General features: G+C 44.7%; 12 non-coding genes across 12 annotated transcripts; 6 read left to right on the forward strand and 6 right to left on the reverse strand.

The window, feature by feature from the left end:
• Positions 1-281: 281 nt before the first annotated feature.
• On the reverse strand, positions 282-356 carry Trnat-ugu (transfer RNA threonine (anticodon UGU)). The gene has a single exon. It is a non-coding gene; the product is annotated as a tRNA-Thr (tRNA).
• A 331-nt stretch (positions 357-687) lies between these two features.
• On the reverse strand, positions 688-762 carry Trnat-ugu (transfer RNA threonine (anticodon UGU)). The gene has a single exon. It is a non-coding gene; the product is annotated as a tRNA-Thr (tRNA).
• A 331-nt stretch (positions 763-1093) lies between these two features.
• Positions 1094-1168, reverse strand: Trnat-ugu (transfer RNA threonine (anticodon UGU)). Its single transcript has one exon. It is a non-coding gene; the product is annotated as a tRNA-Thr (tRNA).
• A 330-nt stretch (positions 1169-1498) lies between these two features.
• Positions 1499-1573, reverse strand: Trnat-ugu (transfer RNA threonine (anticodon UGU)). The gene has a single exon. It is a non-coding gene; the product is annotated as a tRNA-Thr (tRNA).
• Positions 1574-1904: 331 nt separating this feature from the next.
• Trnat-ugu (transfer RNA threonine (anticodon UGU)) lies at positions 1905-1979 on the reverse strand. Its single transcript has one exon. It is a non-coding gene; the product is annotated as a tRNA-Thr (tRNA).
• Positions 1980-2310: 331 nt separating this feature from the next.
• On the reverse strand, positions 2311-2385 carry Trnat-ugu (transfer RNA threonine (anticodon UGU)). The gene has a single exon. It is a non-coding gene; the product is annotated as a tRNA-Thr (tRNA).
• A 473-nt stretch (positions 2386-2858) lies between these two features.
• On the forward strand, positions 2859-2933 carry Trnat-ugu (transfer RNA threonine (anticodon UGU)). The gene has a single exon. It is a non-coding gene; the product is annotated as a tRNA-Thr (tRNA).
• Positions 2934-3264: 331 nt separating this feature from the next.
• Trnat-ugu (transfer RNA threonine (anticodon UGU)) lies at positions 3265-3339 on the forward strand. The gene has a single exon. It is a non-coding gene; the product is annotated as a tRNA-Thr (tRNA).
• Positions 3340-3670: 331 nt separating this feature from the next.
• Trnat-ugu (transfer RNA threonine (anticodon UGU)) lies at positions 3671-3745 on the forward strand. The gene has a single exon. It is a non-coding gene; the product is annotated as a tRNA-Thr (tRNA).
• A 331-nt stretch (positions 3746-4076) lies between these two features.
• On the forward strand, positions 4077-4151 carry Trnat-ugu (transfer RNA threonine (anticodon UGU)). The gene has a single exon. It is a non-coding gene; the product is annotated as a tRNA-Thr (tRNA).
• A 331-nt stretch (positions 4152-4482) lies between these two features.
• Trnat-ugu (transfer RNA threonine (anticodon UGU)) lies at positions 4483-4557 on the forward strand. The gene has a single exon. It is a non-coding gene; the product is annotated as a tRNA-Thr (tRNA).
• A 331-nt stretch (positions 4558-4888) lies between these two features.
• Trnat-ugu (transfer RNA threonine (anticodon UGU)) lies at positions 4889-4963 on the forward strand. Its single transcript has one exon. It is a non-coding gene; the product is annotated as a tRNA-Thr (tRNA).
• The last annotated feature ends 20533 nt before the right edge of the window (positions 4964-25496 follow it).

The raw sequence follows: 25496 nt of genomic DNA on the forward strand, positions 1-25496 counted from the left end.
GATCCACATTCCCAACATGTCCACAACACTACATTCGTAGTGCGCCTATTAGATGTTTGCCCATCATACTCATTACTCGTGGCAGATTAATCTACCAAGTCCCGTACGAGTTCGGGCATAGCGTGTGCGTTCGCACACAAGAAGGTCAAAGGCCGGGAACCCATATTTATTTTAACTATATATGACCATGCAGCTTTGCTAGAATTGAAATGATAATTAAATGAACACCCTAGCTGCAAGCAGGCGTTGATACACTTCGTTGGGGACATGTTGAAAATGTGTGCCCCGACCGGGACTCGAACCCGGGATCTCCTGCTTACATGGCAGACGCTCTATCCGTCTGAGCCACCGCGGGCTCAGAGGATAGTGTGTCTGCAGGGACTTATCCCTTGCACGCTCCCCGTGAGATCCACATTCCCAACATGTCCACAACACTACATTCGTAGTGCGCCTATTAGATGTTTGCCCATCATACTCATTACTCGTGGCAGATTAATCTACCAAGTCCCGTACGAGTTCGGGCATAGCGTGTGCGTTCGCACACAAGAAGGTCAAAGGCCGGGAACCCATATTTATTTTAACTATATATGACCATGCAGCTTTGCTAGAATTGAAATGATAATTAAATGAACACCCTAGCTGCAAGCAGGCGTTGATACACTTCGTTGGGGACATGTTGAAAATGTGTGCCCCGACCGGGACTCGAACCCGGGATCTCCTGCTTACATGGCAGACGCTCTATCCGTCTGAGCCACCGCGGGCTCAGAGGATAGTGTGTCTGCAGGGACTTATCCCTTGCACGCTCCCCGTGAGATCCACATTCCCAACATGTCCACAACACTACATTCGTAGTGCGCCTATTAGATGTTTGCCCATCATACTCATTACTCGTGGCAGATTAATCTACCAAGTCCCGTACGAGTTCGGGCATAGCGTGTGCGTTCGCACACAAGAAGGTCAAAGGCCGGGAACCCATATTTATTTTAACTATATATGACCATGCAGCTTTGCTAGAATTGAAATGATAATTAAATGAACACCCTAGCTGCAAGCAGGCGTTGATACACTTCGTTGGGGACATGTTGAAAATGTGTGCCCCGACCGGGACTCGAACCCGGGATCTCCTGCTTACATGGCAGACGCTCTATCCGTCTGAGCCACCGCGGGCTCAGAGGATAGTGTGTCTGCAGGGACTTATCCCTTGCACGCTCCCCGTGAGATCCACATTCCCAACATGTCCACAACACTACATTCGTAGTGCGCCTATTAGATGTTTGCCCATCATACTCATTACTCGTGGCAGATTAATCTACCAAGTCCCGTACGAGTTCGGGCATAGCGTGTGCGTTCGCACACAAGAAGGTCAAAGGCCGGGAACCCATATTTATTTTAGCTATATATGACCATGCAGCTTTGCTAGAATTGAAATGATAATTAAATGAACACCCTAGCTGCAAGCAGGCGTTGATACACTTCGTTGGGGCATGTTGAAAATGTGTGCCCCGACCGGGACTCGAACCCGGGATCTCCTGCTTACATGGCAGACGCTCTATCCGTCTGAGCCACCGCGGGCTCAGAGGATAGTGTGTCTGCAGGGACTTATCCCTTGCACGCTCCCCGTGAGATCCACATTCCCAACATGTCCACAACACTACATTCGTAGTGCGCCTATTAGATGTTTGCCCATCATACTCATTACTCGTGGCAGATTAATCTACCAAGTCCCGTACGAGTTCGGGCATAGCGTGTGCGTTCGCACACAAGAAGGTCAAAGGCCGGGAACCCATATTTATTTTAACTATATATGACCATGCAGCTTTGCTAGAATTGAAATGATAATTAAATGAACACCCTAGCTGCAAGCAGGCGTTGATACACTTCGTTGGGGACATGTTGAAAATGTGTGCCCCGACCGGGACTCGAACCCGGGATCTCCTGCTTACATGGCAGACGCTCTATCCGTCTGAGCCACCGCGGGCTCAGAGGATAGTGTGTCTGCAGGGACTTATCCCTTGCACGCTCCCCGTGAGATCCACATTCCCAACATGTCCACAACACTACATTCGTAGTGCGCCTATTAGATGTTTGCCCATCATACTCATTACTCGTGGCAGATTAATCTACCAAGTCCCGTACGAGTTCGGGCATAGCGTGTGCGTTCGCACACAAGAAGGTCAAAGGCCGGGAACCCATATTTATTTTAACTATATATGACCATGCAGCTTTGCTAGAATTGAAATGATAATTAAATGAACACCCTAGCTGCAAGCAGGCGTTGATACACTTCGTTGGGGACATGTTGAAAATGTGTGCCCCGACCGGGACTCGAACCCGGGATCTCCTGCTTACATGGCAGACGCTCTATCCGTCTGAGCCACCGCGGGCTCAGAGGATAGTGTGTCTGCAGGGACTTATCCCTTGCACGCTCCCCGTGAGATCCACATTCCCAACATGTCCACAACACTACATTCGTAGTGCGCCTATTAGATGTTTGCCCATCATACTCATTACTCGTGGCAGATTAATCTACCAAGTCCCGTACGAGTTCGGGCATAGCGTGTGCGTTCGCTTGCAGCTAGGGTGTTCATTTAATTATCATTTCAATTCTAGCAAAAATGCATGGTCATATATAGTTAAAATAAATATGGGTTCCCGGCCTTTGACCTTCTTGTGTGCGAACGCACACGCTATGCCCGAACTCGTACGGGACTTGGTAGATTAATCTGCCACGAGTAATGAGTATGATGGGCAAACATCTAATAGGCGCACTACGATTGTAGTGTTGTGGACATGTTGGGAATGTGGATCTCACGGGGAGCGTGCAAGGGATAAGTCCCTGCAGACACACTATCCTCTGAGCCCGCGGTGGCTCAGACGGATAGAGCGTCTGCCATGTAAGCAGGAGATCCCGGGTTCGAGTCCCGGTCGGGGCACACATTTTCAACATGTCCCCAACGAAGTGTATCAACGCCTGCTTGCAGCTAGGGTGTTCATTTAATTATCATTTCAATTCTAGCAAAGCTGCATGGTCATATATAGTTAAAATAAATATGGGTTCCCGGCCTTTGACCTTCTTGTGTGCGAACGCACACGCTATGCCCGAACTCGTACGGGACTTGGTAGATTAATCTGCCACGAGTAATGTGTATGATGGGCAAACATCTAATAGGCGCACTACGAATGTAGTGTTGTGGACATGTTGGGAATGTGGATCTCACGGGGAGCGTGCAAGGGATAAGTCCCTGCAGACACACTATCCTCTGAGCCCGCGGTGGCTCAGACGGATAGAGCGTCTGCCATGTAAGCAGGAGATCCCGGGTTCGAGTCCCGGTCGGGGCACACATTTTCAACATGTCCCCAACGAAGTGTATCAACGCCTGCTTGCAGCTAGGGTGTTCATTTAATTATCATTTCAATTCTAGCAAAGCTGCATGGTCATATATAGTTAAAATAAATATGGGTTCCCGGCCTTTGACCTTCTTGTGTGCGAACGCACACGCTATGCCCGAACTCGTACGGGACTTGGTAGATTAATCTGCCACGAGTAATGAGTATGATGGGCAAACATCTAATAGGCGCACTACGAATGTAGTGTTGTGGACATGTTGGGAATGTGGATCTCACGGGGAGCGTGCAAGGGATAAGTCCCTGCAGACACACTATCCTCTGAGCCCGCGGTGGCTCAGACGGATAGAGCGTCTGCCATGTAAGCAGGAGATCCCGGGTTCGAGTCCCGGTCGGGGCACACATTTTCAACATGTCCCCAACGAAGTGTATCAACGCCTGCTTGCAGCTAGGGTGTTCATTTAATTATCATTTCAATTCTAGCAAAGCTGCATGGTCATATATAGTTAAAATAAATATGGGTTCCCGGCCTTTGACCTTCTTGTGTGCGAACGCACACGCTATGCCCGAACTCGTACGGGACTTGGTAGATTAATCTGCCACGAGTAATGAGTATGATGGGCAAACATCTAATAGGCGCACTACGAATGTAGTGTTGTGGACATGTTGGGAATGTGGATCTCACGGGGAGCGTGCAAGGGATAAGTCCCTGCAGACACACTATCCTCTGAGCCCGCGGTGGCTCAGACGGATAGAGCGTCTGCCATGTAAGCAGGAGATCCCGGGTTCGAGTCCCGGTCGGGGCACACATTTTCAACATGTCCCCAACGAAGTGTATCAACGCCTGCTTGCAGCTAGGGTGTTCATTTAATTATCATTTCAATTCTAGCAAAGCTGCATGGTCATATATAGTTAAAATAAATATGGGTTCCCGGCCTTTGACCTTCTTGTGTGCGAACGCACACGCTATGCCCGAACTCGTACGGGACTTGGTAGATTAATCTGCCACGAGTAATGAGTACGATGGGCAAACATCTAATAGGCGCACTACGAATGTAGTGTTGTGGACATGTTGGGAATGTGGATCTCACGGGGAGCGTGCAAGGGATAAGTCCCTGCAGACACACTATCCTCTGAGCCCGCGGTGGCTCAGACGGATAGAGCGTCTGCCATGTAAGCAGGAGATCCCGGGTTCGAGTCCCGGTCGGGGCACACATTTTCAACATGTCCCCAACGAAGTGTATCAACGCCTGCTTGCAGCTAGGGTGTTCATTTAATTATCATTTCAATTCTAGCAAAGCTGCATGGTCATATATAGTTAAAATAAATATGGGTTCCCGGCCTTTGACCTTCTTGTGTGCGAACGCACACGCTATGCCCGAACTCGTACGGGACTTGGTAGATTAATCTGCCACGAGTAATGAGTATGATGGGCAAACATCTAATAGGCGCACTACGAATGTAGTGTTGTGGACATGTTGGGAATGTGGATCTCACGGGGAGCGTGCAAGGGATAAGTCCCTGCAGACACACTATCCTCTGAGCCCGCGGTGGCTCAGACGGATAGAGCGTCTGCCATGTAAGCAGGAGATCCCGGGTTCGAGTCCCGGTCGGGGCACACATTTTCAACATGTCCCCAACGAAGTGTATCAACGCCTGCTTGCAGCTAGGGTGTTCATTTAATTATCATTTCAATTCTAGCAAAGCTGCATGGTCATATATAGTTAAAAAAAAAAAAAAAAAAAAAAAAGGAAACATACAACGTTAACTGTCAAAGAAAAACTGAATGCTTTGAAGCGGATAGACAATGATGTGAATGTATCTAAACTGCCAACAAGGAACTTGGTATTGGTAAACCAACCACTTGTGATTGGAAGAAGGCCTGAGTGAAGCTTGAACAGTCCTGTGCAACGTCTTCGGGAAAAACAGTGGAAATTCGGCAGACTTTGAAACAGTCCCAGTGCGATAAAGTGGATGAAGCTCTTTTCCTTTGGTTTACGCAGAAAGAGAAAGGGGAACTCCTTTGAGTGGAGCACTGGTTCAGGAGAAGGCTGTTTACCTGAACAAGTTAATGAATGGTGATGAGTCTTTTAGTGCGAGTACGGGTTGGATGGTGAAAGGTCTCTGTTGGATTCCTTTCATGTTAATTTCTTTAAATCTGTTGTCATTTACGGCATAAATTCCTCTTCTAAATTTACTGTGGTGTTTCTGACTATCTGGGAGGAGACTGAGCAGTGAAACGTGTTACTTTTACACATAAACAAGAACGATCTGTCACACTACTATACTTTAAAACACAGTTTATATGTAATTCATGTCACACAGTCTCATACGGCACCTACATCCGCTTTCTTTTATATACGGTATATGATAAGATACTGTCATCCCCCTTCCCATCTGTGTGAGAGGATGAATGAGCAAATGTGTTCCTAGTTGCATGCTTGAGGGTAGCAGACAAGCCTGTCTGCTAGAGAACAGTAGGACCAACGTTGGAACAGGTAGCTACGCTTTCTAAAGGCAAAGAGGTTTGTATGGTCCTGTCCGTCCCTTGTCATGTTGGTATAGGAAGCTGCCTCTCTGGTCACTTCCGTTTTGTATACGGAAGCACCCTTGGTAGGAGCCCAGGTCAGTCTGTACGCGGCGAGTGTCTGAAGTGGTAAGATCTCCGGCTAAGGGCGTGTCTGCTAAGTCCGTAGGACAATGGATTTCTTAAGTTCAGCCTAACTGAAAATTTAATCACCTTTATATCAGGTTTAGTTCTAAAATATCTAATGTTATCTTAAATTGCAACGCAGTGTAATTCGAGTGTGAAGTTCAGAATATATTTCGGTAGTTGCTTTGTCACTACTTTGTGAGTAAAGTGGAACCACGTGTTGATCAGTAACTCTAACTAAGATTATCAATCTTAAATGCGAATGTGCGTGAGATTATAACGTCTCGTCTTGACAATATTTTTCAATATAGCAACTTTTCTTTATGTTCAACCCACGTGGGGTGTACTTTGTGAGACCAGTACCACGTGCTTATACAATGGTTTGACCCATCAGGTTAATAGTAAGACGATAGTAACCAGTTCGGGTTTTTCTTTTGTAAATTGCTTTTCGATCTAATTTATTTTAATTATCAAAATTATTGTGGAGTTACACTCTTTGTGTAAACCAAGTTGACCACGTGAAGCATGTGGTGTAATCATCAAAGTAGCCCTCAGCTATTCTTTTCGGGAAGATTTCACAGAGAGTTGGTATGGTTCAAATGGCTCTGAGCACTATGGGACTCAACATCTTAGGTCTTAAGTCCCCTAGAACTTAGAACTACTTAAACCTAACTAACCTAAGGACATCACACACACCCATGCCCGAGGCAGGATTCGAACCTGCGACCGTAGCAGTCCCGCGGTTCCGGACTGCAGCGCCAGAACCGCACGGCCACCGCGGCCGGTAGAGTTGGTATGAATTTAGTATACCAGTGTGTGGTAATTACATGACGGACAGGATTGTGCTACGAACGTAACTTCTTTGGGTGAAAATCGGTTGGTTGTGGTTAATTTCCTCTTGCATATGTTTCAACGTTCTTCGTGTGTTATTTTATGAATGCAGTGTTGTATGCAGTCTCCCAATCTTGGCTCCATATTTGATGTGTTCCATAAGATTACAATCTCACATTTTCACAATCCTAAATAAGGCACCAGTTTAGTTATGAATCAAGTTTAATATGCTGAAATTTCAATGATTAATGTTAAAATAAATTTCCAAATATAAACTGAGTTATTTCTTTTTATTTAAATTCTCTTTTATATATATATATATATATATATATATATATATATATATATATATATATATATATATATATATATGAAACAATTGCGGAGTAATGCAAGGTTAACTTCCCCAGACAGCTCGCAGCTTTTAACCTGCTTTTATTGTCTCTCAGCACCGCTTTCATAGCAAATTAAAGCAACAACGTTACAATGGACAGGTTCAAAGAACGTCATGTAATCCGTCAGCTAACAATTACTGAAGAGAAGCTTTCTTCTGATCGTGATGCAGCGAAGGAATACTTGGATGAGTTTGAAAAAACGATAAGAGAGGGAAAGTATTCTCCCCAGAAAATTTCTAACGCTGACGAAACTGGCGTCAATTTTAGAGCATTGACAACAAAAAGCCTGGCATCAAAAGCTGAAGACTATGCTCCTGGTTTTAAAGTGTGCAAGAATCGTGTGATTTTATTAGCGTGCAGTAACGCTGCTGGTAATCACAAGCTGCCTTTAATGCTGATCGGAAAATGTGCTAGGCCCAGAGCTTTTAGAAACTGCAACATGAAGTCTCTGTCCGTATATTATCGCAACCAGAAAAAAGCATGGATGGATGGTAAGCTGTTCAAAGAATGGTTTCACGGCCAGTTTGTTCCCTCTGTTCGACGGTTTTCTAAGGAAAATCATTTCTCTCCTCGTGCAATCCTGATAAAGCGCCATCTCACTCCAGCACTGAGGAATTATGTCATGGAGAAATTGCGGCAAAGTTTTTGCCGCCGAGTGTTACACTACTTATACAGCCGATGGACCAGGGCGTACTGCAAACATTAAAACTGATTTACAGAAGACAGTTTTTAAGATTGCTGATGCAAGATGATAGCATTCCTTTGGTGGAGAAAATTAAAAAGACGAATGTGAAGGATGTTGTTTATTGGGCATTTCAGAATATTTCAGGAAATACTCTGAGAAAATCGTGGAGAAAACTGAGGATATCTCTTGAATTTCAGGACAACCTAGTTGAAACTGTAGAGGAAAATCTACTACAAATGATACAGACAATCCCTGGATGTGAAGAAGCTAGTGAAGGAGACGCAGATGAGTGGATGGCAGCGGGTGGGGCATGCGTGGAGAATCTTACTGACGCTGATTTAGTTGCTGCTGTGCCTCAAGACGAGGAAGAATTGGACTGCAGTGACGGAACTGACAAAGAGCCTGAAAGCGACAAAGGAGAGCTGGTGCCACACAGTGACGCAGCAGAAGCCCTTGACCTCGCGCTACATTATATTTAGCAACAGCCCTACACCTGCTGATTTGATGTTTATGAGACGATGGCGCAACTATGCGTCATATAACAGACTGTCTTCATTACGCCAAAAATCAATGACTGAGCTTTCGTCATCTAAAATGTATTTTAGTAAGTTCGACAGCTTTTCTTTCATTGTTCTGCATTGTTTAAACCTAATGTTTTCTTGCCAATTTTTCTAGTGCATGTTTACTGTACTATGTAAATTAAAACAGAGTATATGCACAGCAGTTTACCGCGCAGTTTTCCATACTTAGCCTAACATTTTTCATGTTCGGTTTAACCGAACGTTCGGATTACCGGGGTTCGGATTAGCGGGACTCTGCTGTATTGTTATCGAAATGATATAGAACCAATCAGTTTACGGGATATGGATAAATGGTTTTTTCCGTCATTAATAAACACAGGAATTACTTTTCAGCCCTACCCACGCAACTACTGTTAAAAACTATTTTTCATTGTTTTTAAATAAAAAACCGCGTATGGAAAAGGAGTAGTCCAAAAGAAACGATTATAGGTTTGATTTAAAACTTGTTTTACTACGTGTCAGGCGTGTTATGTTACTGGGCAGATGATCCAAGACGTTTGTTGATACATATTGAACATTCTTTTTTGAGCCTCTGATACCTTTAATCGTGGTTATTAACAGTCTATATCCGTCTATTGTTGTAGGTATGGACATCACTGTATTCTCATATTGTGCTGAATTATTTACGACGCGTTTCATTAGCGAATACATATATTGTGAAGGTGGAGTTAAAAATGGATATCTTCTTGAGGAGGTACCTACAAAATGCATCAATACCACGTATTACTCTTATTGCTATTTTTTATTCAATCATTAATTTCATGCCAATTGACGAGTTACCCAAGAAAACTATTCCGCAAGACGTTGCTGAATGGAAATATGCAAAATGAGATTGATTTGTTTATTTCCAAGATCAACAATTATACGAAGAGCAAAAATTTAATCTGAGAGTGGCAGCAGCTCACTAATACGCTTCTTCCAAGCGAAAAATTTGTAGCATGATACATGTTAACTGACTTCTGTTCGTGGGCTACCTCAGTTGTTGGTGCGTCTATTTGTTAGACAGAGCTGAGTAAGGTGCGTTTTCTCAAAATTTAGGGGCAGTCTATTTACAGAGACCCATTTAAAGATTCTTTGAAAAAATATCATTAACGACATCTTCTGCTGCCTTGTCTCCAATCGGATTTATTATAACACTAGAATCGTTAGCAGAAAGTACAAATTCTGCCTAATGACTTAAATGGAAGGGCGTTCATATAGATAAAAAATGGTTCAAATGGCTCTGAGCACTGTGGGACTTAACATCTGATGTCATCAGTCCGCTAGAACTTAGAACTACTTAAACCTAACTAACCTAAGGACATCACACACACCCATGCCCGAGGCAGGATTCGAACATGCGACCATAGCGGTCGCGCGGTTCCAGACTGAAGCGCCTAGAACATATAGATAAAGAAGAGGGGTGGACCCAAAATTGAAGCCTGCAGGTCTCATTTCCTGACTGCTAATTAATTGTAGTCACGCTGCTCTTCTGCACCCTGTGAGACAAAGGCTGTTGGTACGTTCGATGCTTTTACTAGATCACTCCAGGCAAATGCCGGGATGGTTCCTTTGAACTTCCTTCCCCATCCTTCCCTAATCCGAGCTTGTGCTCCGTCTCTAATGACCTCGTTGTTGACGGGACGTTAAACACCTATATCTTCCTCCTCCTCCTCCTCCTCCTCCTCCTCCTCCTCCTGGTACGTTCGATCTGTATTCATAAATGTGTATAAAACCGACGGTTTACAATTTGGGTACCGTGACATGATCACGCTGCAAATTCTCGACACTTTTATGCTCGTTGCACTTCCACACAACAACACGCGCCGGAACAGATAGGAGAGATGGCGGCTCTGCGGTGGAACAAATATAATATTTAGGACCAGCAGCAATGGATCCGATGGTCGATAGTACCCAACATCCCGCCCACCATTACGGCGGCCGTAAAAACCAAAGGGCCGTCGCAAATACGATTAGGCCGTATGAAAATTGATCGGCGAGAATAAAACTGTTACGAGTACGGCCGCTCCAGAGAGGCCGTTGCAAGTTACAGCGACATTGAAAGACAGGCTCATCGAGAAGGCCTGGGAATGGATGAGTGGGCGGAGAATGATAACCTGCGGTGAGGGCTGTGGCGAGCCAGATCTCCTGTCGTGACAGGAATGGAAGCACCGGGTCACGGACACGCCCCTTCGGAAAAGTATACTCCCGCCAGAATTACCCGTTCCTCCCAGTGTGGTGGTTTCCAATAACGAAGTCTCTTTCCCCGGAAAGGCTATCATCTCTTAGAAGCCAGCAACAAAAAATTTAATGACATTCGATAGAAATAATTTGTCGGGCGATCGTTTTAAACACTCCCCCCTTAGGGCTCTAAAGGACATTTCAGTTACTTTTAAGTCCGTTCCCGTATTTTTAGCGATGTTGAAAAGAAAATCTCTTTTGAAGACTGCTTCAGTCTGGAACCGCGCCACAGCTACGGTCTCAGGTTCGAGTCCTGCCTCGGGCATGGACGTGTGTGCTGTCCTAATATTAGTTAGGTTTAAGTAGTTCTAAGCTCTAGGGGACTGATGACCTCATATGTTAAGTCCCACAGTGCTCAGAGCCAGTCTTTTGAAGACTATGATGAAACCCAAGCCTCGCAAACAGTGCACTCATTTCTATAGTCGTCTCAGTGTACTGATTTCATTTATGCAGACGTCTGACCTTCTCCTCAAATAACTTTTGATCCAACAAAGATATTTCTAATCGCTCTTCATCCAGACGAGTAGGCCATGAAAGAAAAACCAAGGCATTTTAGCAACTTTGCCCGAACTACGGATGTCAACTTCTTTCTATTAACTGCAACAATTGCAATTTTCTTGCACCAGAATCTGACATAAATGTTTTGTAAATGTGATAAGAAATTACAGAGTAGAAACACATTAAAAACAGGGGTCTTTTTCCTGTTGTCAGAGTCTTTTGTAAGGCCTGTGGCGCAGGGGGTTGCTTTCTGACGAGAGTAGCTCCGAAGTAACAGTGATTTCAGATGTGCTGCAGGGGAATTTCGTAGCACCGTTGCTATTCACAATATGTATAAATGACCCTGAGGGTAACATCGGAAGTTCAGTGAGGCTTTTTGCGGAAGATACTGTTGTATGTCGAGAGGTGGTAACAATGGATAACTGTACTGAAATACAGGAGGATCAGCAACGAATTGACGCATGGTGGAGGGAATGGCAATTGAACCTCAATGTAGACAAGTGTAATGTGTTGCGAATACACAGAAAGAAAGATCCTTTACCATTTAGCTACAACACAGCAGGTCAGCAACTGGAAGCAGTTAATTCCATAAATTGTCTGGGAGTAGGCATTAGGAGTGATTTAAAATGGAATGACCATATAAAATTAATCGTCGTTAAAGCAGATGCCAGACTGAGATTCATTGGAGGAATCCTAAGGAAATGCAGTCCGAAAACAAAGGAAGTAGGTTACAGTACACTTGTTCGCCCACTGCTTGAATACTGCTCACCGGTGTGGGATCCGTACCAGATAGGGTTGATAGGAGAGAGAGAGAAGATCCAACGGAGAGCAGCGCGCTTCGTTACAGGATCATTTAGTAATCGCGAAAGCGTTACTGAGATGATAGATAGACTCCATTGGAAGACTGCAGGAGACACGCTCAGTAGCTCCGTACGAGCTTTTGTTGAAGTTTCGAGAACATACCTTCACCGAGAAGTCAAGCAGTATATTGCTCCCTCCAACGTATATCTCGCGAAGAGACCATGAGGACAAAATCAGAGAGATTAGAGCCCACACAGAGGCATACCGACAATCTTTTTTTCCACGAACGAGACTGGAGTAGAAGGGAGAATCGATGTACTCAAGGTACCCTCCGCCTCACACCGTCAGGTGGCTTGTGGAGTATGGATGTAGATGTAGATGTAAATGAAAATCACATATCGCTTGCCTTGCTGGCGGTATTTTCCACTAAGAGTGATGCGAATTTCCGGGCGTCGCACCACTGAAACAGCCGTAACGACAGCACAAAAATCTTTTTATCAGTGTGTTTTTACGCCGTAATATTATGTTAGATCTCCATCGGAATTACATCATTTAATATGTCTCATATTGATCTGCTAGCCGCCGCAATATAATACTATCGTTCCATTAACATAGAAAGTTAAGAGCTTTACCAGCGTGTTTAATTAAGATGGCCCACAACCTTGGTCCATAAATTCTGCATTAGTATGGCCATAGTGGCCATAGTTGCTGTATAGCTACTTGAGTCATTTAAATGCATACAAATGTAAAACATAGAGCTGCAAGGTACTGCATAAAAAAGTAAGTCCACCTAACCGTAATTCCAATAACTCTGGGAGGGTAAAGGAATTATTTTTTCACGGGACAGCTACAGCATTCAAATTGGATATGGCTGAATAGCAGTACAGATGAAGATATAAGTGCATAACGTCAACTGAAGATTGGTGAAAACTCTAAACACATTCAACACATCTTGGCATAAATAAAGTTGTTATTTATTGCTGCGTTTCTTCTTATAATTTGACCATAGCCATAGAATTCAATCTATGTTGCAATGAATAAATTAATTTTCCGGTCAGTCTTTGTAACTACTAAAGGTGCGTATTTATTATTATATGCTTTCCGTTTTATTTATCAAACACCGTCAGCGGTCGGAAATCAAACATATTTACGATGTTGGGTTTGCTTTTTTGTTCTCTAATGTGATTTTTGCTTACTGCATTTTCGTCTTATTTCTGCTTACGTCTGGAAGTCCCTCCCCTGCAGACGAAACTTGCGGACATAAGCCAGAATCATGTGCAACTGAAGTGCCTCTGTTTCACAATTCAACAACTCGAAAATGACCTGGAATAAAAACCATATAGGTCAACGTGTTTGATACCAGACGATTTATGATGTTTCTAATTAATGAACTGAAACGGATATGATAGAACTGATAAACATTTGCACTAGTTGCAAAGACGAATTTTTAAATAATTTGACCCTGATCACTATTGTTCTAGGTGGAGAAAGACTAGAAATATCTGTGACGACTCAAAAACTATTTAAGGAGGAAGAAACTGGTGCTTCATGCCGTAGACTGTATCCTTCGCTTTTTGATTGCATTCTCAGTTAGGGCTGCCTACTGCACTGTCTGTAGTTTACACCATCTCGAAAGTGTAACGGCCATCTCTTTTTGATATTATGTTAAAGCTAGAAAATGAGCTTCAAGCAAACCAAATTTTCATCTCCATACTTCGCTGGTCTCATAAGAATTTACAGAGTGAAAAATACATACGTAGTTTTGATTTTCTGTTGTCAGTGGAATAGATTTAGTGAACCACCATCCGCAAATCTCAACCCCGATGTTTTCTAGTCCTGTTTTCATTTTGATGTACAAAATTCAAACACCCCTAAGCTGAGAGTTTTTATACCAGCAGCCGTATTGGAAATAAAACCGTTACGAAGGAAGCAGCAGAGAAGGGAATCTAGCAACTGCTGCAGTAAACCGACACACCAGCTATTGTTAAAGAAATTTCTTACGAACATACATTATTAATTCTTTACAATAGTTCTCACTAACCTGATGTTCTTCTCTGTCTCTCTCTCTCTTTCCTGCTACTATCACTGCCACTACTACTACTACTACGATTACTTTTCATTGTAAATCTGCACATAAGAAACTGATTTTGAAAGAGGAACTAATTATGCAGTTGCAGACGCGTGGGAAAGGTTTAAGAAGACGAATAAAAATAAGAGTACTTCTTCATATATTAATGAACATTTATTGCGGGCACTACTGTGTTGACTGTACTCTCGACAAGCATGTAATTTCTTCCGATTGACATCGCCATCAACGACCGATAGCCATCTCCATAACTTTTCTCTTAAATTAGAGCACCTACACTTTTCAAAAGCCGATTATGATATGCAGACATCAACAGCTGAACCCCTTTGAAACAACGAAACTGATCCTGCATCTTTGTCATGTAACGTAGTATCCTAATTCCGAAACACAACGTTGAATGTGCGTTTCTCGTATTTTTACCTACAGAAGGCATTATCGCTATAACTGCGAAACATACAAAGAAAATGGCTCAAATGGCTCTGAGCACTATGGGACTCAACATCTTAGGTCATAAGTCCCCTAGAACTTAGAACTACTTAAACCTAACTAACCTAAGGACATCACACACACCCATGCCCGAGGCAGGATTCGAACCTGCGACCGTAGCAGTCCGGCGGTTCCGGACTGCAGCGCCAGAACCGCTAGACCACCGCGGCCGGCAAACATACAAAGAAATCGTTGTTAAAACTGGATCATTCTTTGTGACAATAGATATCAATTATGTAGGCAAAGGAACAAAAACATCCAGTTTTGAGTGAAGTTGAAACCAAAATCCCGGAAGGCACAATAGAGAGGATTCGCGTAATTGCTGTTGACTGGAACGTAGTTGTTGATGATGAGAATGAAATTTCAGTACACTGTACGTATCCCAATTAAAGCTCAGCCTTTGTATCTATGACGCAACTTGTTGAGAAGCCTCCACAAAGCAAAATTAGGTCTTTTGTTGGGACAGTTCTCCCGGACTGCATACGTACCATTAGGCCACAGCGGAAGCTTCTGAAGTTCCGGCGTTATGCAAACATGGAAGCAGTTTCAAAATCATGCTATGAATACGGTAACCATAATAAATGTAGTAAAGGAGTTTTGCTATTTGGGGAGCAAAATAACTGATGATGGTAGAAGTAGAGAGGATATAAAATGTAGACTGGCAATGGCAAGGAAAGCGTTTCTGAAGAAGAGAAATTTGTTAACATCGAATATAGATTTAAGTGTCAGGAAATCATTTCTGAAAGTATTTGTATGGAGTGTAGCCATGTATGGAAGTGAAACATGGACGGTAAATAGTTTGGACAAGAAGAGAATAGAAGCTTTCGAAATGTGGTGCTACAGAAGAATGCTGAAGATAAGGTGGGTAGATCACATAACTAAAGAGGAGGTACTGAATAGAATTGGGGAGAAGAGGAGTTTGTGGCACAACTTGACGAGAAGAAGGGATCGGTTGGTAGGACATGTTCTGAGGCATCAAGGGATCACCAATTTAGTATTGGAGGGCAGCGTGGAGGGTAAAAATCGTAGGGGGAGACCAAGAGATGAATACACTAAGCAGATTCAGAAGGATGTAGGTTGCAGTAGGTACTGGGAGATGAAGAAGCCTGCACAGGATAGAGTAGCATTTGAGAGCTGCATCAAACCAGTCTCAGGACTGAAGACCACAACAACAACAACAATAAATGTAGCGCAATAAAGAAACATTACCTCAGTTTTAGCCAATAGCCTTTCTGCTGTCGCTACTCCGGCTATTGTCAGATCTCTGAAGTTAAGCGCTGTCGGGCTTGGCTAACGCTTGGATGGGTGACCGTTCGGGTCTGCCGAGCGATGTTCGCACGTCGGATGTACTCAGCCATTGTGAGGCCAACTACTTGACTGAGAAGTAGCGGTCTGGTCACGAAACGCGACAACGAACGGGAGACCGGCGTCCTGACCACATGCCCCTCCGTATCCGCATCCATTGACGCCTATCGGCCGACGAAGACACGGTGATCGGTAGGTAGCGTTGGGCCTTCTTAGGCCTGTTCGGATGGAGATTGCATTCGAGAATATAGAAACGAACAGTAAGGCACTACAAAGTTATCCAAAGCTCTAGTGTTACAACAACTGGTGAACAGATGTACGAGGTCTGTTTGGTAAGTACGGTCCGATAGTTGGCAGAATAGAAACGACAGTGAAAATCAAAAACGTTTTGTTTTCAATAGTTAGCTACACCTTCCAGCTACTCCTCTACATTGTCGCCGCTCCGACTGAGACATTTGTCGTAACAAAAAAATGTTCGAATGTGTGTGAAATCTTATGGGACTTAACTGCTAAGGTCATCAGTTCCTAAGCTTACAAGGACAAACACACACACACACACCCATGCCCGAGGGAGAAATCGAACCTCCGCCAGGACCAGCCGCACAGTCCATGGCTGCAGCGCCTTAGAACGCTCGGCTAATCCCGCGCGGCTTGTCGTAACTCTATACCAACATTTGCAGCACCCTCGTCATATAAGGCAGCCGCCTGTGCTTTCTGCCAATTGTCTACGCTGATGTGCAGCTTGTTGTCTGTGTCAAAATGTTGTCTTCATAGCCAGAGGTTCGTGTGAGCAGAAGAATCCGAGGGAGCCAAGTCCGGGCTGTATGGTGGTCGTTACCCTGCTGCAGGGTATCATTATTGGTAATGGTAAAGCTAAGAACTCCGCCACAGAACGCTGACGGACCATGCAGGACGACTTGCGCACCTACATAGTTCTCAGTATTAATAGCAATACTGTCTATTGCTTTTGCCCATGACCCATAGAAAATGTTGCAGTGGCGCCGTCATTGCCCCTGCAGTGTGCGGACGATAATTGTAATGTAGAAGAAAATGCAGGCAGGCTGTATAAAATCACGCGAAATCTCTCACAGGCTCTTACACTTGTCGGGAGACACTATTTTCTAGGCATCTTTGCGTGGCCACTGTGGTCTCAGAATTGAAAAGAGCGACGTGATGCGATCGACGGGCACACTAGAGACACTGTCCAACACATCTATGAAAAGCTTCATCGTAGTCCACTGTGGTTTCCACGTCGACAGGTCAGAGAGATACAGCACACCAACATCGCAAGGCAGTGACAAAGAGGAGGGAGAAGGACAGCTATTTATCATTACACGTACGAGGGCAGTTCAATAAGTAATGCAACACATTTTTTTTCTGAAACAGGGGTTGTTTTATTCAGCATTGAAATACACCAGGTTATTCCCCAATCTTTTAGCTACACAACACTATTTTTCAACGTAATCTCCATTCAATGCTACGGCCTTACGCCACCTTGAAATGAGGGCCTGTATGCCTGCACGGTACCATTCCACTGGTCGATGTCGGAGCCAACGTCGTACTGCATCAATAACTTCTTCATCATCCGTGTAGTGCCTCCCACGGATTGCGTCCTTCATTGGGCCAAACATATGGAAATCCGACGGTGCGAGGTCGGGGCTGTAGGGTGCATGAGGAAGAACAGTCCACTGAAGTTTTGTGAGCTCCTCTTGGGTGCGAAGACTTGTGTGAGGTCTTGTGTTGTCATGAAGAAGGAGAAGTTCGTTCAGATTTTTGAGCCTACGAACACGCTGAAGTCGTTTCATCAATTTCTGAAGAGTAGCACAATACACTTCAGAGTTGATCGTTTGACCATGGGGAAGGACATCGAACAGAATAACCCCTTCAGCGTCCCAGAAGACTGTAACCATGACTTTACCGGCTGAGGGTATGGCTTTAAACTTTTTCTTGGTAGGGGAGTGGGTGTGGCGCCACTGCATTGATTGCCGTTTTGTTTCAGGTTCGAAGTGATGAACCCATGTTTCATCGCCTGTAACAATCTTTGACAACAAATTGTCACCCTCAGCCACATGACGAGCAAGCAATTCCGCACAGATGGTTCTCCTTTGCTCTTTATGGTGTTCGGTTAGACAACGAGGGACCCAGCGGGAACAAACCTTTGAATATCCCAACTGGTGAACAATTGTGACAGCACTACCAACAGAGATGTCAAGTTGAGCACTGAGTTGTTTGATGGTGATCCGTCGATCATCTCGAACGAGTGTGTTCGCACGCTCCGCCATTGCAGGAGTCACAGCTGTGCACGGCCGGCCCGCACGCGGGAGATCAGACAGTCTTGCTTGACCTTGCGGCGATGATGACACACGCTTTGCCCAACGACTCACCGTGCTTTTGTCCACTGCCAGATCACCGTAGACATTCTGCAAGCGCCTATGAATATCTGAGATGCCCTGGTTTTCCGCCAAAAGAAACTCGATCACTGCCCGTTGTTTGCAACGCACATCCGTTACAGACGCCATTTTAACAGCTCCGTACAGGGCTGCCACCTGTCGGAAGTCAATGAAACTATACGAGAAGAAGCGGGAATGTTTGAAAATATTCCACAAGAAATTTCCGGTTTTTTCAACCAAAATTGGCCGAGAAAAAAAATGTGTTGCATTACTTATTGAACTGCCCTCGTATATAGAACATACATCAAAATAATGTGTCTCTTTAATCTGTATTAGATAGCGGACATGTACAACGGTTACGACACCAAACAAATGAGGGGAAACGGAGAAGCGCAACTGAGATCGTTATTTTTTGTGAGTGCATACTTCCATGTCCTGCCATAGAGTCACGGAAGGTGCCTAAGAGAAACAAAAAAGAACAGGGGTCTGTGCAGTCCCTTCCCACGGATGCTTTTTTAATGGGACGCATATTCTGAGCAGCCTCCCGTGTCGTCTACAGAGCGAGAAATGATACCCTAATCGTTTTCGCGTAACAACAGCTGTCGCTGGAGTCCTACTCGGGAACAGCAACCGTCTGCCTGACGGCGCTGGGACCAAAGAAATATGAAACGAGCGTCCGAGACCGGAATTCAGACTGCTTCGTGGTCGGTGCGATAGGAAAAGCGTTTTTACTGACTTTCACTTAAGGCTCAGTCTCACTAAGCAGCCTGATGTCAGTGCCAGAGCTTGAATATTCAAGTCATTACATCCGCACCTATGCGTAAAGAGACGCTGGTAAGAAAAGTCCCTCAGAATATATTCAGGACAGGCAAATTCACTATATGATCAGAAGTATCCGGACACGTGTTAGTGGGCATTAAAATGGGGTGTGTCCACCGTTCATCTCTGTGAAGGCTGAGCTTTGCTGGAGACACTTGCAATAAGGTCTCCGAATTTCTGTGGAGCAATGGCAGCCCATTACTCTACAAGAGCCCAAACCAAGGAAGGTGATTATGTTGGACGATGGGGACTGGCTGGTCGACGTTCTAAATTATTCCAGGGTATGCCATTGGGTTCAAGTCGTGGCTCTGAACAGGCCAGATATTTCAGGAATGTTACTTTGCACAAACCACTGCTTCGCAGAGGCTGCATTATAAGAGGGAGCATTGTCATGCTGACAAAACCGTTGTCTTCGAACTGTTCCCTTAGTGCGCGCAGTACAGAATGTTGCACCAATACGCTCGCATTCTTTCACATTTAGCGCGTTTCTAAGCGCAATAAAGAAACCGCAGCATAACCACGAAAAAAACCCTAAACCACACCACCAACTGCATACTTAACTGCTGGAACAGTACATTATAGCATGTACGTTCTCCTTTCACCAAACGTAAAAACTGCCACCGAATTGTCACACGGTGTGACGTGATAAATCAGTCCACATCGCTCGCCTCTGGCATCCAGCGGCCCCACTCCTCATACCGTCTCAACCGTCACTTACCGCTGACTACAAAAATGTCTGGCTTCAGAGCAGCTTCTCTACCATGTTACCCTATTCTTTTTAACTCCCTGCTAGCTGGATTGTTGGCAGCAATTTGAAACTCGTTAGGTGCACAGATCACTTGTGCGAGCCATCCTAGAATATTGCTCAGTTGTGGAGGACTAACATCGAATATAAGTGGCAGGGGATATTGGACGTATACAGAGAAGGGCTGCACGAACGGACACAGGTTTGACTGACCAGCAAAAGAGTGTCATTGAGATGTTGGAAAAACTGAACTGGAAGGCTCTTGAAGATAGACGGAAACTATCCCAAGAAAGTCTACTAACAAAGGATTTTCTGCAACCACACTGCGCAGTTCTCGACGGTCCCTGTCTGTCGGTGCACGAGCTCTACGTGGTCTGGGTTTGGCTGGGATTATTCCTTCACGTTCGCACTTCATACTAACAGTATGGTCAATCTGGGCGGCATTAGAAGGAGTGAAATGTCCCTGATGGATTTGTTACTCAAGTGACATCCAGTGACGAATCCATGTACGAAATCACTAATACTCCACATGCCTTCCGCTCGTGAGTCTAGCTTCATTTCATTATTACGTAGGTGTGTTCGGTATATATCGAGGTACTAGCGGCTGCTGCGGTAAATTTTATGACGTACGTAATTTTCAGCATTTTTTGCTGTAAATGCCTCCAGTGCTGGAGACATCTTCAGAAGCTGTAACGACTGAGAAAATAGTTACAATCTGAAATGGGCTCAGCAAGTCGAACTGTTTACACGCACCGACGCAACGGTCGGTTCGTACTGTCGTCAGCGACTTGCCTCAGATCTCTAAGTCTCACCGACGTGTGTTACTGAGCTTTAAGTGGTGAAGAATTGGAGCTGTTTGATTTATTTAGCACCAAGCAGCACAGCTTGCTTAATCTGAATCCTTCTTCTTTTTTGTTAAAATTATTTCTGTGCTTTTGGATTTCTATAGGCTCTCTGGAGATTGTAGCGGAGTAGTGATGGGATCTTGAGAAACGAATTTGGTGCATCTCTGGTTCCAGTGCACGATCTCCTACTGTCTCCAGCACAGCAAGAGGAATAAGCACTGGAGCATGGCCTAACGCCACAACACAGAAAAACACTAAATACGCAAATACAGACTCAGAAATTCTGCAGTGTATGATTACAAACATAAACTATGTAATCAAAAGTATCCGGAAACCTGGCTGGACATGACTTCACAAGTTCGTGGCGCACTCCATCGGTAATTCCGGAATTTAGTATGGTGTTGGCCCGCCCTTAGTCTTGATGACAGCACACACTATCACAGGCACACGTGCAATCAGGTGCTGGAAGGTTTCTTGGGGATGGTAGCTCATTCTACACGGAGTGTTGCACTGAGGAGAGGTGGGGCCCTGCGCGAAGTCGGCGTTCCAAAACATCCCAAAGATGCTCTGTAGGATTCAGGTCAGGACTCCGTGCAGACCAGTCCATTACAGGTATGTTATTGTTGTGTAACCACTCCGCCACAGGCCGTGCGTTATGAACAGGTGGTCCATCGTGTTGAAAGATGCAATAGCCATCCCTGAATTGATCATCAGCGGTGGGAAGCAAGAAGGTGCTTAAAACATCAATGTAGGCCTGTCCTGTGATAGTGCCAAGATGAAGAACAAGGGGTGCAAGCCCCCACCGAGAAAAACACGGCCACACCACAACACCACAGCCTCCGAATTTTACTGTTGGCACTACACACGCTGGCAGATCACGTTCACCGGGCATTCGCCATACCCATACCCTGCCATCGGATCACCGCATTGTGTACCGTGATTCGTCACTCCACACAATGTTTTTCCGCACTTCAGTCGTCCAATGTTTACGCTCTTTACACCAAGCGAGGCGTCGTTTGGCATTTACCGGCGTGATGTGTGGCTTACGAGCAGCCGCTCGACCATGAAGTCCAAGTTTTCTCACCTCCCGCCTAACTGTCATAATACTTGCAGCGGTTCCTGACGCAGTTTGGAATTCCTGTGTGATGGTCTGCAGTTTGGAATTCCTGTGTGATGGTCTGGATAGATGTCTGCCTATTACACATTACGACCACCTGTCGGCGATCTCTGACAGTCAACAGACGAGGCTGGCCTGTACGCTTCTGTGCTGTACGTGTCCCTTCACGTTTCCACTTCACTATCACATCGGAAACAAGGGATCTATGGATGTTTAAGAGTGTGGAAGTCTCGTGTACAGACGTATGGCACAAGTGACACCCAATTACCTGACCGCGTTCAAAGTCCGTGAGTTTCGCGGAGCGCACCATTCTGCTCTCTCACGAAGTCTAATGACTACTGAGGTCGCTGACACAGAGCAGCTGGCAGTAGGTGGCAGCACAATGCACCTAATATGAAAAACGTATATTTTTGTGGTGTCCTGATACTTATGATCACATAGTGTAAATTTGCGACTCTAACGTTGCTATTGAATCATTTGTTTTGTAGACACAAGCCTTTTAAATTCACATGTTGTCTTTTTGGTTTGTAGGCCTCCTTTTTTCCATAGTCGTATTATTTACTTAAAATGTTCTTTCGAACAAGCTTCTTCTTCGTGTCTATTCTGTACTTTTCATTCCTTCGCTCTCTGTTGTTTTCAATCTTGGATGAAGACTCCTCCACATCCCTTATCATTTTATGGTAAACCCCTGAAGTTTTTTATCTTGGTTCTCAATTTTTTCTCTGTTTTTAATGTCTTCCTAAGTTATGATCATCTATTGTAAGTCTTTTTGAGTATTTTTTATCCATTAGATTTTGTTGATTTTGTTATTGAAACATTGAATCTTTCTTTTAGTTAATGAATCGTTGATCCCTCGATTAAAAAAGGTGCCCAGTAGTCGGAAAAAAGCAGAGGTCACACTCGTTTACAAGAAAGGCGGCAGAAGTGATTCACGAAACTACCGTGCAATATCCTTGACGTCGATTTGTCATAGGATCTTGAAACAAATTGCGGGTTCAAACATAATGAGATATCTCGAACAGAATGATTTCTTCCGTGCCAGCCAGCATGGATTCCGAAAACATCGATCATGAAAAACTAGCGCTATTATCACATGACACTCTGAAAGCTTTGGATCAAGCAGCCTGGTAGATGTATTTCTACTCAGCACCACATGTACGCTTACTATCAAGGGTACTACCGTAAAGGATATCAAGTGAATCTGTGACTGGATTGATGATTTTTTGGTAGGGAAGACGCAGCTAGTTATTTTGGATGGAGAGTCGTTGGCAGATGTAGAAGTAACTTCGGGTATGCCGCATGGAAGTGTTTTGGGACCCTTGCTGTTCATGTCATGCATTAATGGCCTTATGGACAACATTAATACAACCTCAGACTTTTTGCCGATGTTGCAGTTATTTGTAATGAAGTACTGCCTGCCAGAATTAGCGTAAATAGTCAGTCACAAACAGACAAGATTTCGAAGTGGTGCTAAGATTTGCAGCTTGCATTAAAAGTATAGGAATTGAAGCCTGTATACTACGAAAAAACGTAGCATCTAATGAGCAGTATCATGAAGTCACAGTTGGAATCTCTCAACTCATTCAAATTTATGGATGTAACACTTTGTGGGGATATGAAATGGAATGATCACATCGGGCCTGTCGTGCTTAATTCGTCGAATACGGAAAATGCAGTCAGTCTACAAAGGAGATTGCTTTCATATGAAATGGAATGATGTTATAGCCTAAGTTAATTCAGTTAATTGGTAGAATACTGAATTCAGGCAGTCTACAAAGGAGACTGTGTGGGCCCTGTACCAGGCAGGACTAACAAGGGATATTGAAACCAGCACGAATGGTCATGGGTTTGTCTGACACGCGGGGGAGTGTCACAATGATTCTGCAATGGCAGACTTCTGAAGACAGACGTAAACTATCCCGAGACAGTTCACCATCTTCAATTGATGACTCTAGAAACGCACTACAATCCTATGCGTATCAATCATATACGAACATTCAGGTCAAGGTCAGACTGATCACAGCACAGCATTTAAACAACCATTCAGCTGCGCTCCATACGTGAATGTGGGATGTATTCTTTCACGTACTTTACAGTGCTTAGCAGAATATACATGTACACACATCAAAAAGAGGTTTGCATCTCCTCGGTACCGGAACCTGTCCAGAAAACTGAAATAGTGATCAACATAAACATCATTTCCGCCCTTTCTATTGCTTATGAAAAGCATACATTGAACATTGCGCCACAATAAAGAGAGGCCTACAGTGATGGTCTAGATTACTGTACACACTGGTATATCCAATACCCAGTAGCTCGTCCTCTTGCACTGATGCATGCCTGTATTCGTCGTGGCATACTGTCCACAAGTTCATCAAGGCACAAATTCATTAAGACACAAATTCATCAAGGCACTGTTGATCCAGATTGTCACACCGCGATTCGGCGTAGATCCCTCAGAGTGGTTCCTGGATCACGCCGTCCACAAATAGTCCTTCCCAATCTATCCCAGGCATAATCGTTAGGGTTCATGTCTGGAGAACATGCTGGCCGCTCTAGTCGAGCGATGTCGTAATCCTGAAGGAAGTCCACGACAGAATGTGCACTATGGGAGCGCAAATTGTCGTCCATGAAGACGAATGCCTCGCCAATATGCGTCGATATGGTTGCACTATCGGTCGGAGAATGGCATTCACGTATCGTACAGCATTTACGGCGCCTTCAGTGACCACCAGCGGCGTACATCGGCCTCACAAAATGCCACCCCGAGACAGCAGGGAACCTCCACCTTGCTTCACTCGCTATACAGGGTGTCTAAAGCGTTCAGCCTGACTGGGTTGCCTCCAAACACGTCTCTGACGATTGTCTGCTTGAAGGCATATACGACACTCATCGGTGAACGTGATGTCAGTCCTGAGCGGTCCATTCGGCAAGTTTTTGGGCCCATCTGTACCGCGCTGCACGGAGTCGTGGTTGCAAAGATGGACCTCGCCATGGACGTCGGGAGTGAAGCTGCGCATCATCAAGCATATTGCTCACAGTTTGAGTAGTAAGACGAGGTCTTGTGGCTGCGCGAAAAGCATTATTCAACATGGTGGCGTTGCTGTCAGGGTTCCTCCGAGCCATAATCCATAGGTAGCAATCATCCACTGCAGTCGTAGCCCTTGGGCGGCCTGAGCGAGGCATGCCATCGACAGTTCCTGTCTCCGTGTATCTCCTCCAAGTCCGAACAACATCGCTGAGACGCCTGGACACTTTCCTTGTTGAGAGTCCTTGCTGGCACAAGGTAACAATGCGGATGCGTTCGAACCGCGATATTGACCGTCTATGCGTGGTTGAACCACAGACAAGACGAGCCGCGCACCTCATTCCTGGTGGAATCACTGGAAGTGATCGGCTGTTGGGCATCTTCCATCTAATAGGCGCTGCTCATGCATGATTGTTTACATCATTGGGCGGGTTTAGTGACATCTCTGAACAGTCAGAACGACTGTGTCTGTGATACAATATCCACAGTCAACGTCTGTCTTCAAGAGTTCTGGGAACCGGGATGATGCAAAACTTTTTTCGATGTTTGTAAATGCCGATTTGTTGTGGGTCCAAACAAAAGTGACACGCATTTATTTATCGGTGTTTCATTTTTCAGATAGTTTCAGAATCGTAGTTGCATTCTCAAGCGGTCATTCATGTACAC

This window comes from Schistocerca nitens, chromosome 1 (assembly GCF_023898315.1).
Source record: "Schistocerca nitens isolate TAMUIC-IGC-003100 chromosome 1, iqSchNite1.1, whole genome shotgun sequence".
NCBI lineage: Eukaryota > Metazoa > Arthropoda > Insecta > Orthoptera > Acrididae > Schistocerca > Schistocerca nitens.